Source organism: Rhamphochromis longiceps, linkage group LG18, assembly GCF_057381845.1.
Source record: "Rhamphochromis longiceps isolate RC_006_pf linkage group LG18, R_longiceps_female_GT1.1, whole genome shotgun sequence".
Classification (NCBI taxonomy): domain Eukaryota; kingdom Metazoa; phylum Chordata; class Actinopteri; order Cichliformes; family Cichlidae; genus Rhamphochromis; species Rhamphochromis longiceps.
The window spans coordinates 9,249,418-9,262,191 of NC_140574.1; the positions used below are offsets into that span (position 1 = coordinate 9,249,418).

Here is a 12,774-nt window from a genome sequence, read left to right on the forward strand (position 1 = left end):
ATATGTGATTGTGAGTGTTTGTGGGAGTGCGTGTGTTTTGGCTACATGTAACCCAAGTGTGTTTTCATATCATCTGAAATATGTGGGAACCACTGAGCTTTAAAAATTAGGGTTTGACTGATATTTTCAGCAAATATAATAGCGATCAAACAGTTGTGTTGTCACCTGCTGGCATGATGGAGATCACTCCTGACCACAGCTAGGCTACACAAAGAAAATGTAATATTTAACAGTTAAATGAATATTTGAAAATATTTTTTGCAACCTTACTACTGCATATTACTGTGACTCTGTAATCTAGTTTACATCCAACCTCATCTGAGATCAAAATGGTACTGGTATTCCAAGGTGATGTGCTTTAATTGTTTCATTAACCCGTAATAGTGTCATAATTTAATCACCGATGGCAGATTAAAAATTTTCAGTCCATGCGCAAAGTTCAAATGAAAGCTAATCCTATGAGAAATAAACCTTCTGTGTTAAATGCCAATGACACAAAGGGACACAGAGCAGTACAGTACACAGCAAATAACTTTGGGTGAAGGAAGAAGTCAGTTTGTGTAGAAGTCTATGGAGAAATAGCCCCAACACATTATCTATGACTTCAATTAACACTTTGCTGATGACTTTATCGGCTCTGTCAATCATTCCAACTCTTACTAACACAACATGATGTTCACTTTATAAGTTATGGTCTCAGAGTAGAGTATGTTTTCTAAGGCAGGCCTTCCTGACTTTCAAGCTGCAGCATCCTTTGATTTTGCTGCCAGATTCACTTCTGCTCATGACGTCGGGACCCCAAGAAGTTGACTGAGAAAACACTCAAAGCTGTCAAAGCAAGTCACAGTTGATAAAACCATTTCCCATATGCAATATTTAATGAAGAGCAGTGAATGGAGCTCATCAGCAAAAATAATTGTCAACATCTGCTTCTGGACAAAAAAAGACCACATTTTATTCTAGTGTTCACTCACACAGTATCATTCAGAATTAACGTGAAACACAAATAAAACTCTGTTAATGGATGTTGATTGGCCAAATAACGATTTGAAACAGGAAATCCTATTATTGCAACACACTTTCAAAGTATTGTTAAGTCAAAACAGAAAGGCACACAACTTTGTTACATTTGGTTGCTTACATTAAATTTTAAAAAGTGTAAACTCCTGTAACTGAATTGAATGGCCGAGAATTCTGAGTGGCCTTGAGCGAACAACATCATCATTTAACGTTACATAATGTGCCCTGTTAGAATAGGAAGGGTTCATTTTCAGGCGCTTCGATTGGTGCTAAATTTTTAAGTATTCTAAAACGCTTCAAAATGTGTATTTTGATCTTCTTAATACTTACAAAGTTCCATGTAAACAATGTATATGTGGCACTTTGGGAAAAATGAACAGTGCTCTTTGTGACCTTTCAAACAATATATCAGTCAAACCCTAGTGAAAAGCTGAACAGCTGGTAAAACAGATTGAAGGAGACGTGGCATATAGCCTATGGAAACGAGGAAGAAGCTGAACTGGTCCACTTGTCCCTCATCCAGCTGCTGAGCTTGTCTGTTCTCCGAAACAGCTGCACGAGCGAACAAGATTAACTGATGTTCTGCTTGATATCTTAAAGCATATGATGACAATGATCGGTACAGTGAAATGAAGGTGTACACCGCGACAAAAGAGGGACAGCCTGTGTGCTTAAGTAAGCATATATTCTCCATAATCCTCTTTTTTGTTTTTTTAAATATCCCTATATATTGTTCACATGTGTATTATGTTCTTGTTGGGTTCTTTGTTTATCCTTTTGTCAAGAAAAAGAAACTGTAAACATGTAAGCAAAACATACAAGATATTATTGAAATGTTCTTTTTTTTTCATGGTTTTTGTTTATTTCAGTTTTTCTTTCAAATTCTATGTAATTATTTTTTCACAGTATTAAAATAAATAAATAAAAGAAGACACGGTTTCATAAGAACATTGGTAAAAGCTCCTTTTATTTATGCTACCAAAACCCAATTTTCAGAGAGCTTATTTTATAAAATTATATTTTGTTCATTTTGTAAATGAGACTCTGGGATGGGGCTAAAAATACTTTAAATGTAGTTTGTGCACCTTGTGTGCTGTTGTTTATTTAGGTCATACTCACACTGGCAGTATACAGCACTCAAACAGTTGTTTTGACAGTTTCTCATGTCAAGCAGACTGGAGTGAAAAGTAAGTAAGTGTGTCTATGTATAGCACACAAGCAAGAGTGATAGTGTTTACCTGAGTGCGAGGGAGACAGTGGAGCACAGTGCACAAAGCCAAAACAAACATCTGCTGAGTCTTAGTCACTCCTCTCATTTAAAACTCACTTCGGGGTGTCTCCTGAAATGAGCCTTCCCTTCCTCTTCCCTTGCTTCATTTTGTCATTCTGTGTATCTCCTCTCCCTGATTCTCATTATCGTTTTAAATCTTCTCTCTCCCTCTTGCAGTTTAGATCTCCCTCCATTCCTTTCAGTGTCTGTTTTTCTCTCCATTTGCTTCGACTTGTCACTCCTTCTCACAGATAATATTCTTCTAATTTTCTCTCAACACCTTTCCTTTCACCTGACATTAGTCCTCCTCTGCTCTCCTCTTTCTCTCTCCTCAAACCATCTTGTCCCTTTCTCATCTCTCTAGCATCCTTTGATCTCCTGCTCTTTCACCTGTCCTCTTTCATTTTCATCCTACCACTATGCCATCGCCCTGCCTCTTTTTCAGATGTTGCTATAGCTTCAGTTCTCCTTTCATAACTGCTGTTTTATCCTCTTTATCCTTATCTGCCATCTCTCTTAATTACTTCTTAATTTTCCTCTAAGTCTCACAAGTCTAGTCTTTATCAGTTTTTCAACTCTTACATCTCGTCTTATACTTATCAGTCCTTCTTCAAATCTCCTTTCTCATCCACCTATGTCTCATTTTTTCTCTTCAGCGGCATCTTCACTATTTTTTCCACTAATGACAAGAAAAATGAGTGAAGTGTTGGCAGAGAAAAAAAGCAAAGCTCTGTCAGGGTAAAGGCAGACAAGGACAGGAGACAGACAGAGCGTTAAAGCTCTCCTTTGCTTAGTATGTACTATGATTATTGCCTGCTCTCCTCTACCGTTTTCATTGAGGAATAATGTCTGGAATAACCTTCAGCATTGCACTCCCGACTCCAGTGTGGACCCCCCTTCACTCCTCCCTCACCAGCACTTCCATTTTATCCTCTTGTTCCCATTCGAAGCGACCGTTGTATGGATTATGGCCCCTCTCATGCTTGGCACCGCACTCACTGCTTGAGATATATTATCATATTAGTGGCGAATGATGTAATGCATTTCAAGACATTTGTCCTTCGCACACCCTCTGTCCCTTCGCAGATGATGTCACGGGCTTTATGTCTGGAGGCAGAGAAGTTGTCAAGTGCACTCTGGGTTTTCGCTTGGTGCTGTCGCCATCTAGTGGCACTAGAGCCGATTGCGGTGGTGAGTGAAGAGGAAGGCATGGGGAGTAAATTAGGATGTGGGCAATTATTTATTATTGAAGCAGAGGATAATGTGACTCATAATGGATGTCCTTGGTGTGACTGTACTAATGTGGTCTGTTGGGCCAGGGACAGAAGGGAAGAGACAGACACTTTGGATGTGAGTTGATTACAAATTAGAGTTTGACCGACTGGTTTTGGAGCCTCCTGCCAATGACACACATGTTAGTCCAATAATCAAGATGTTTTAAATTCATTTCCATATATAAAAAATATATTTGGTTTTCAATTTAAACCAAAACAATGTATACATAGCATTTCCCACTACATAAAGAAGTCTATGAGAAACTGACCCTAACGCAACCTTGATTTATAGTCTCAGTTAAAACGTTCCTAATGAGTTTACTGGGCTGAGTTCTATGTAAGAGAGCATTATGTTCATTTTGTAAATTATGGTCCCATTTAGAGTAAATTAAACATTAAAGAAGGCTATGCTTACATTTGTGGCTACTTATGTGACTGATAAATCCTTACTGTGTGAGCACGGAGTGTCTTATATATCCCCAGCATATCTATCCATTGTCATATTTGGTTTCAAGGAACCACTGAAGGGCCAGAATGACGAAAATATCAAGGCTTCAAATTTCATTCTTTCAGCCTGTATTCTGTTTTTTTCCCCTTTGGTGAAACATTTCCCAAATTTAAACGTATTTTGTGGTAATTTGATTTAAAAGGTTCATTAAACAACATGCAACATGTTAGAATAAAGAGTAAAGGGATGCTTAATCTGATGGCTTTGTTCTATTTTTCAAAATTTTGCTTCAGGTTAAAAGATTTTAAACTGGGCTCGAGACAAAGTTTTAAGATCAAGGACTCACCTCGTTGCCCTTGGCTTTACAAGCTGGTATAGTGGTTCATTTGTGAATATTCCCAAATAAATGCAAATGGTTCATTAATTTAACACAAAATAGATAAATAAATAAATAAAATCTGCTCCACAGTCAGTAAGCCTGGAGCATTGGACAGCTAAGGGCTGTTGCCCAATTTGCTCCTTTGTTAATTCAGCCTTGACGTAATCCCAACACTGCATCCGTCCTGTGTTATGTCAAAACTGTTCTGCACCAGCTTTTACTCATTAAGCAGTAAATCCTGAGTTTTGTCACCTGGCTCTGAATTATTAACGCGTGGATGAAGGTGCACGATGCATGCAAAGAGCAGTGGGTGAAGCTCAGGCAATTTTATTTCACTCCAATGACCTTGTTTAAATTTTTATGTATGCTGTTTTGCTACCTTCTACATAATGCAGAGGTGGAACAAATTTATATCGATTTCTTTTCTGAGTTAAAAAAAGATAATCCTTTTTGGAATATAATTACTCTCCACAGGTTGTTTACCACCTAATCTCAAGTAAAATAAAGTAAGAATTAGCAAGAAAAGTAAGAAAAAAGGTAAGTAAAAAAGAGCAGGACAAGCACACATAAAAAAAGGATCTTCAATCACTGCATTTAGCTGATGCTCCCTCTCAGTGAAGAATATTATTAGCATTACAAGGTGAAATACAATATCAAATAATTAAAATATGGAGTAAATCAGACACAAATATATTAAGTGGATCAAAATGAAGACTTGTATCTTCATATAAATCGCTGTTGTGTTGCAGAAGCAGATATATACTGTACATAACATAACAACATAATTTATCAGGATTTAGATAATGATCCAAGCTGCATCGTCTCCCTGTTTGAATATGGATTATTTCAGTCTTGGTCTAACAATCCCTGGCTCATTAGTGAAAACTGATGGCAGTCTCTCCTTCCTCTGTGCAAATTATGCTAAAGCCTCCTCTTTCACAGAGCATTTAAAAATGCAGAGATGCATCGAATCAAGCTATAAACTGACCACTACGCCAAAGCCTGGATTTGATTTTCCATTGATTTCAGTTTTATTAGGCCTTTATCTGAACTACTTCCTTAAAAATCATATGAAAAGACAGAAAACCACTTTACACGTGTAAAACATTTAAACTTGGCAGATCCAAACACTGCTCTTCTTTTCGATGGAAAGCTTCATGCTGGCATTGCTACCTGCAATGATGAATCAAGAGATTTGTTCTTAGGCTTCGTGGGTATGAGGTCTGTGGATTGAGGATTGGGGAAAAATTATGACTGGCTCGTAAGTCATCAAAATGCAGATGATGCATCACAACAAAAGCTGTGATTGTTTGTTTGATAGCACTGGTTTCTTTTCAGTCAGTTCTCATTGTTAATCAGAGCAAAGAGATTCACAGTGGAGTTCTCAAAGGAAAGCCTTTATGCACTGTAAACACTGTCAGATGCTATGATATCCGAAAGTACATAAAATGAGAAACCAGAGCTAACATTAAACCAAGGCAGCTTTTTAATCTGCTTCACATGAATTTAGAGAAATATTATGGAATTATAATATAGAACGGGGCTTAAAACTACTTAAATATTGTTTTAAAAAAGCTGAATTCTTGAGTACATTGTTTTCACAGAAGTGGCTGAGGATTACTCTACTAATGACAGTGTAGAATTTACTTTGAGGAGGAGGAAGGTGTCACTTAAAACAGAGGTGTGATGATTGGCAGGTTGATGTTACATGATTGTGTTACATGAGAACTGATTAGTAGTTTAGATTAGATAATTAGATTAAACTTTATTAATCCCTCGGGTGGGTTCCTCCAGGTAATTCAGTTTCCAGTAGCACAGCACTGACAGAAGTTGCATGTTACAGATACAATAAAGGGGAATGAGAATAAGGATAAAAGCATAAATATGCCATATATAAATACAGAATATATAGTATGGATAAATAGGAATACCAGTGGATTGCACATTTGAGTGAGTATATTGCACAGTGATTATTGCACAGTCGAATATAAGAAAAAATATTGTGAATATTGCACAGAGAAAAAAAGTACTACAGCTCAGTTGTTCCCACCCTCCTTTGTCCCCCTGTTTCCCCTCCCTCTCTCCTCCAATGAGGAGTTAAACAGTCTGATGGCGTGTGGGACAAAGGAGTTTTTAAGTCTGTTGGTTCTTGACTTTGGGAGAAGCAACCTGTCGCTGAATAGGCTCCGCTGATTATTTATGACCGTGTGCAGAGATGCCCAGCATTGTCCATAATGTCCAGCAGTTTCTTTAGTGTCCTTTTCTCTGCCACTGTCACCAGAGTGTCCAGCTTCATGCCGACCACAGAGCTAGCCTTCCTGATTAGTTTTTCCAGCCTGGATGAGTCCTTCTTTGCTGTGCTGCTCCCCGAGCACACCACAGCATAGAAAAGTACTCCTGCAACCACAGACTGGTAAAACATCCTCAGGAGCTTCTTGCAGATGTTAAAAGACCTCAGCCTCCTGAGGAAGTACAGTCGGCTTTGGGCTTTTTTTTTTATGAAGGAGCTGCGTGTTGCATGACCAGCCAGTTTGTTGTCCACCCACAGCCCGAGGTACTTGTACGTGTTGACCACCTCCACTTCCTCTCCCGCTATCTGAACTGGCAGTGGATCTGGTCTGGACCTGCCAAAGTCAACAACCAGTTGACCTTGGTCTTTGAGGTTTTGAGTTGCAGGTGGTTTGTGTGACTCCATGTGACAAAGTTCCCCACCAGACTCCTGTACTCCTCTTCCGGGTCATCCTGGATACACCACATGATGGCCGTGTTGTCCGCCAACTTCTGAATATGGCCTAATTCAGAGTTGTAGCAGAAGTCAGAGGTGTACAGGGTGAAGAGAAGAGGGGACAGCACAGTTCCTTGTGGTGCTGTGCTGCTGACCACAGTGTCAGACGTGATGTCCTTCAGCCTGAAGTACTGTGGTCTGATATCAGGGAATATCAGGCTTCTCGTGTGGCTGGTCAACCACACGAGCAGCGACCTGAACCGAAACCATAGAAAATGCACAACATGAGGAAAGACGAGGAGAAAAAAAGAACTCCACCCAGACTGAGCTCAAACAGGGAGATCAGTTTGAGAACAGTGTACATGTGTATGTGTGTGTGTGAGTGTGTGTGTGTGTGTTCCGTGTTCAGCTGAGAGAAAGTGTCCCTTCACCCGGTTAGACAAAAGTCAACAATCTTCATGAGGAGGGAGAGAGTCACAAAAAACAGGTCCGAGCCAGAACTCTGTTATCATGGTTCCGAATTGGTAGATGTCGTTCAATGTCCTCCATTGAGAGCGTCACCAGACACACGACGCAACCGACCATCGAGTATCTGGCAGCAAACGTCTCCGCAGGACAATCGGGCCTTCCCTAGCCCAGGAGTTTGTCAGTTTCGTAAAGGGACCAGTTGATCAAATCCATAATTCTTTTTTAGGTTTTTAGAGAAGAAGTCTGGGAGATTCTCTTAGGGTTAGAGAATAGGTGAGACTATACAAGACATGAGAAACCAAGCAGGAAAGATAAGGGAGAGGGAGAGGGAAAAAGTGCAACCGCCTCCGTCAAGAGCCAAGAGTAGCGGCTCCCCAAATCCAGCAGCACATGCCTTTAGCATCCTAGGACACACCTTGTCTTGGCTTGCTGCCTTCCTGGAGCGAAGTTTCCTCAGTTGTCTCCTGACCTAGGATAAGTTAATTGATTAATCTAAATTGCTCATAGGTGTGAATGTGAGTGCCAATGGTTGTCTGTCTCTATGCGTTAGCCCTGTGACAGACTAGTGACCTAACCAGTGTGTACCCTGCCTCTCACCCTATGACAGCTGGGATCAGCTCCAGCGCCGCTGCAACCCTGAAAAGGATAAGCAAATGGATGGATGGATGGATGTTTAAGAGACAAGTGTTTCTTAAATCCCACAAATTTACCTTTAAAAAGAACATTTGTTAGGTCTTTAAAATGTGTGTCTGTAACAGTGAATATGTCTGTCTGAATACTAATTATTTCTACACTATGAAAACAATTAGTTATTGCCAGTATCACTGGTGATGCCCATCACTGGTAGACTGGTGGACAGGCTAAACCATTTGGCAGAAATATCATTGCAGCAACACAAAATGTTCCTCAGTACTTTGTGTGGCTCCCACGTGCTCGTATCAATGTCTGACAGCATTGGTGAAACTCTTACTGTGACAATGGTAAGAAAAAACAGACAAAGGGATAAAATGTCAATGGCCTCCACCTGTAAAACCATTACTTTTTTGTTGGTTCTGTCATTTCTGCCTCTCTAGTGCGCCTGCTGTTTGATTGATTGATTGATTGATTGAATCTTTATTTTGAACATGTTGAAAAAGTATAAAAAAAATAGAATTAAAAGAGACAAATGAACAAAGCAAACAAAAGGAAAACGAGCAACCACAACTCCAAATAATGTCCATGTTCAAAAAGGAGCAGGAAGAAGCATAAGCTTATTTAATCCCACCCCTTTTCCACTATCTAGTATCAATAGACTACAGAAATACCTCCTTGCAATTACATTATATGTTATGTGTAATTTTTTTTTTTAATATATACACATATATGTTTCTATCTATCCATACATACGTATATACACACATACGCACATATACACATTTTCAATAACCCCATTAACACCTCAAGGATACACAACCTACAATTATATATATATACCCATACCAACATACCCGTGCATGCGCACACACATGAAAATATTAGACAAGAACACCCTATCAAATCTCTACCTTTTCCCTGTACCCTGTAAAAACCATATCCTTAAACCGCTTTTTAAACTGCGCCATGCTTGGACATTGCTTCATATCTTTACTTAGTCTGTTCCACAGCTTCACTCCACACACAGAGATGCAAAAACTTTTTAATGTTGTACGGATACGAGGATGTTTTAAATTTAATTCCCCCCTCAAATTGTATCCCCGTTCCCTTTTAGAAAACATTTTTAGAATATTGTCAGGAAGCAGGTTATTTATTGCTTTATATATAATTTGTGTCATGAACCGAAGTTCCGAGCGCAGGCAGGACCCAGTAGCAGAACACACACACTAGGGTAGGAGCGAATAAAGAAAGTAATTTTTATTGCAACTAAAGGTGTCCCGTGAGGGTAGCCAGAAAAACAACGTATGAAACCAGAAGAAACCGAGGGACCGCACAGGGAACGCCGAGAGCGGGGCTGTGAGAGGCTGTAAAACAAAAAGAGAGACAGATTACTGGGGTGCGGAAAAAAGGCAGCATACGAGGGAAGGTGGAGTGTGCGTCTCACGGTGATAGCCGGGCCGAGTGAACCAGAGGGGGGTGGAGCTCCAAAAGGGGTCGAGACGGCGAAGCTGAATGTGAACCAAATCTCAGGCGGACAGGTGGACAGGCAGGTGGCTCGAAAACAAAAACACGCCGAGTTGTGATCTGGGTACACAGGGGAAAAAAAACAGTGTTAGGTCCGATGGAGAGTTTGTCATACGAGTTCTTTTCCCGCAGGCGTACGTTACCGCTGAGAGGCGACTACGGACTGGCGTGGAGCAGCAGGTAGGGCAGGATTAAATAGTCCACCTGGTGATCGCCTGGGATGGGATGCAGGTGTGGGGTTAGCAGCCACGCTCGTGGGCGTGGACATCCCAGCAGCACCCCGGACGCCGGGCCGCGGACCATGACAATTTGTGCTGTGAGAAAATGAACCAGATCTGTGAATTTTAGAATTTTTGATTTTAAGAATAGTGGATTTGTATGATCTCTGTAACCAGTTTTATGGATTATCCTTATGGCCCTTTTTTGTAATATAAAGATTGATGATAGCGAACATTTGTAAGTATTGCCCCAAACCTGTTAGTTTTATTAAAACTAAAGCAGCTGTTTGAGCAGTGCATTTTAATAACTTGGGGGTGGGATTTATTGTTTTTGACTAATGTAGTTATCAGTGAAGAAAATGACTGGCTTCTATAAGAAACTTGAAGTCATAACTTTTTTATATGGCTCTGTTTTTTTCAGTTTATACATTGCAAAGACATCATCAATATCATTTTAAAATTTTAGAAAGAGGACTGAAACAAAAGAATCGATGTTTGTTGATCCTGACGAAAACGGTTTTCTTCTTCTGAGATTTTATGTTGAAAGCAAACAAAAGAAGTGTTTCTGATTCCTGTTCAAGAAAGCAGGTTTAAGGTGTTTCCTCAGTCAGTGGGTCAACTAATAACTACATAGTTCTTGACAAAAAAGACAAACCTATCAGTCTCTGATATCTCAATTCTGCTTTGATCACTGTCTTCTTTGTATTATTTTGAATGTTTATGAAATAGTAAAAATATAAATAACTAGTGGCACCATAATTTAACATTGTTTAAAGTTCATTTAACATTCAAAGTAACCTAAGAATGGAAAAAGGGGTGTAAAAATATATCTGAAATTAGAATTGGTTATCTTTCCAAATGCAGCAAGCTTGCGTGAATTAAAAAGTAACCAAATATATCAAACACGTGGTAAAAAAACATTCAATACAACATGCTGCCAATTTTTGTCCTAAAAATCATGTCTGATTCAAATTCAAATATAAAACTGTTTTGTAAACCAAATGTTTTAGTTGCTACCGACAGAATTGAGGCAGTGAAACAAGGAATTGACAGGAAGTTCATAAATAACAGCTGTGAGATGTGGCTCTGTGGAAAAACTTCATGGTTTCACTTCTTGGTTATAGAAAGCTTGAGACTCAACAACATTTTTCTTTTTGATTAAACAATGTTAACACTTATAGAAACAATTGACGCTTTTTTTTGTCAGTTCAGTTTTTCTGAAACTGAACACCAGGGCAAAACTCACGAAAGAGGAAACCTTTAATTGTATTTTATTCCATTACTGGAAACACATAAATACTAAAACTTTGTTATTTTATTACATGCTGTCTGTATATTGAAATACAATCGTGATATCATAAAGAGTCTTTTAAGACAGAATAATTTTGCAAATGCTTTTGTTGAAAGAAAATCATATAGATTGTTTTGTGGTGGACCACTAGAGGGCTCCACTCACACCCAGTGTATAGGAAGTGTGTTCCTGTGTTTTGTGGCGCGATATGCTCAGTTGTTGTTGAGAGACGAATAAAGAAGGAGTGAGAACTGAGAGCTCTGTGTCGTTGATGCTTACCTCCACATTGGTGACCCCTGACTCGAGCATGCAATGGGCCGCAGATAACACAGACTCCGCTATGGATATATCAGCGGCCGCCGGACCTCCGCCTCCTGTTACAGCTACGTTCGCTGTGGCGCTGAAACTGCCGGACTTTTGGCTCCGTGACCCCCCGTCATGGTTTGTACACGTGGAGGCTCAGTTCGCCCTTCGCGGCATCTCGGCTGACGACACGAAGTATCACCATGTGGTGGCCTCGCTCGACCTGCTGGCCACCCGTCGCGCGATGGCGCTCCTCCGGGACCCACCCGCCCAAGGGAAATACGTCGCCCTCAAAGAGCTGCTTCTTCGGCGCTATGCCCTCTCTGACGCTGAACGAGCCGACAAGCTCCTCAACCTGTCAGGCTTGGGTGGCGGTACTGCGCTCGAGCTCATGGAGAACATGCTATCGTTGCTCGGGCCAGATGACGGTGGTTTCCTCTTCGCCCACCTCTTCCTCCGCCAACTACCGGCCGCCGTGAGAGCTGTCCTCGCGAACTCTCCGCTTCTGCCTGCGAAGGATTATCGCTCCCTGGCTGAAGAAGCGGATCGCATTCTCCTGGCTAGCCGCACTTTCGACGTTCACGCCCTGGCTACGGACACGCCGGCGGCACCTTCCACGCCTCCACCTGCCTCCCCCGGAGCTTCTGCCCCCTTGCTGACGGCAGGGATTGCTACACGCCGTCGCCGCGGAAAGAGCATCTGTTTCTACCATCAGCGTTTTGGCGACAGAGCGCGTCGCTGCCTGCCGCCTTGCGCTTTCACGGCCCAGGGAAACGGACCCGCCAGCGCGCCGTAGCGGCCGCGACCGCTGGCAATACAGAAAGGCTGCTCTTCATAGAGGACTCGCGCTCCGGGAGACGTTTTCTTGTGGACTCCGGCTCCCAGAAGAGCCTCCTTCCCCCCACCGCTGCCGACGGACTAGCAGCGAACTGTGGGCCGCAGCTCATTGCAGCTAATGGCTCTCCCATCAAAACGTTTGGGGAAAGGTTGGTGACTGTTTGTTTTCATGGCCGGGATTTCCAGTGGAACTTTGTTGTTGCCGCTAGCTCTGTACCTATTTTGGGAGCTGATTTCCTGTGTGCTCATGGACTGCTTGTCGATGTTGCTAACAGATGTTTAATCGATGCTGTTTCGTTTTCTTCGCTACCCTGTTTTACTCGGGCCGCCGAGCCCCTGATTCGAGCTAATGTAGTGACCTCCGGGGATGCTTTTCAGCGTTTG

At 41.3% G+C, this 12,774-nt stretch overlaps 1 long non-coding RNA gene across 1 annotated transcript; it reads right to left on the bottom strand.

Annotated features, from left to right (window-relative positions):
- Positions 1-9,100: 9,100 nt before the first annotated feature.
- Positions 9,101-10,001, bottom strand: LOC146647690 (uncharacterized). The gene is made up of 3 exons (XR_014908383.1): positions 9,885-10,001; positions 9,662-9,801; positions 9,101-9,581 (listed from the first exon to the last, which is right to left on the bottom strand). It is a non-coding gene; the product is annotated as an uncharacterized LOC146647690 (long non-coding RNA).
- Between the last annotated feature and the right edge of the window lie 2,773 nt (positions 10,002-12,774).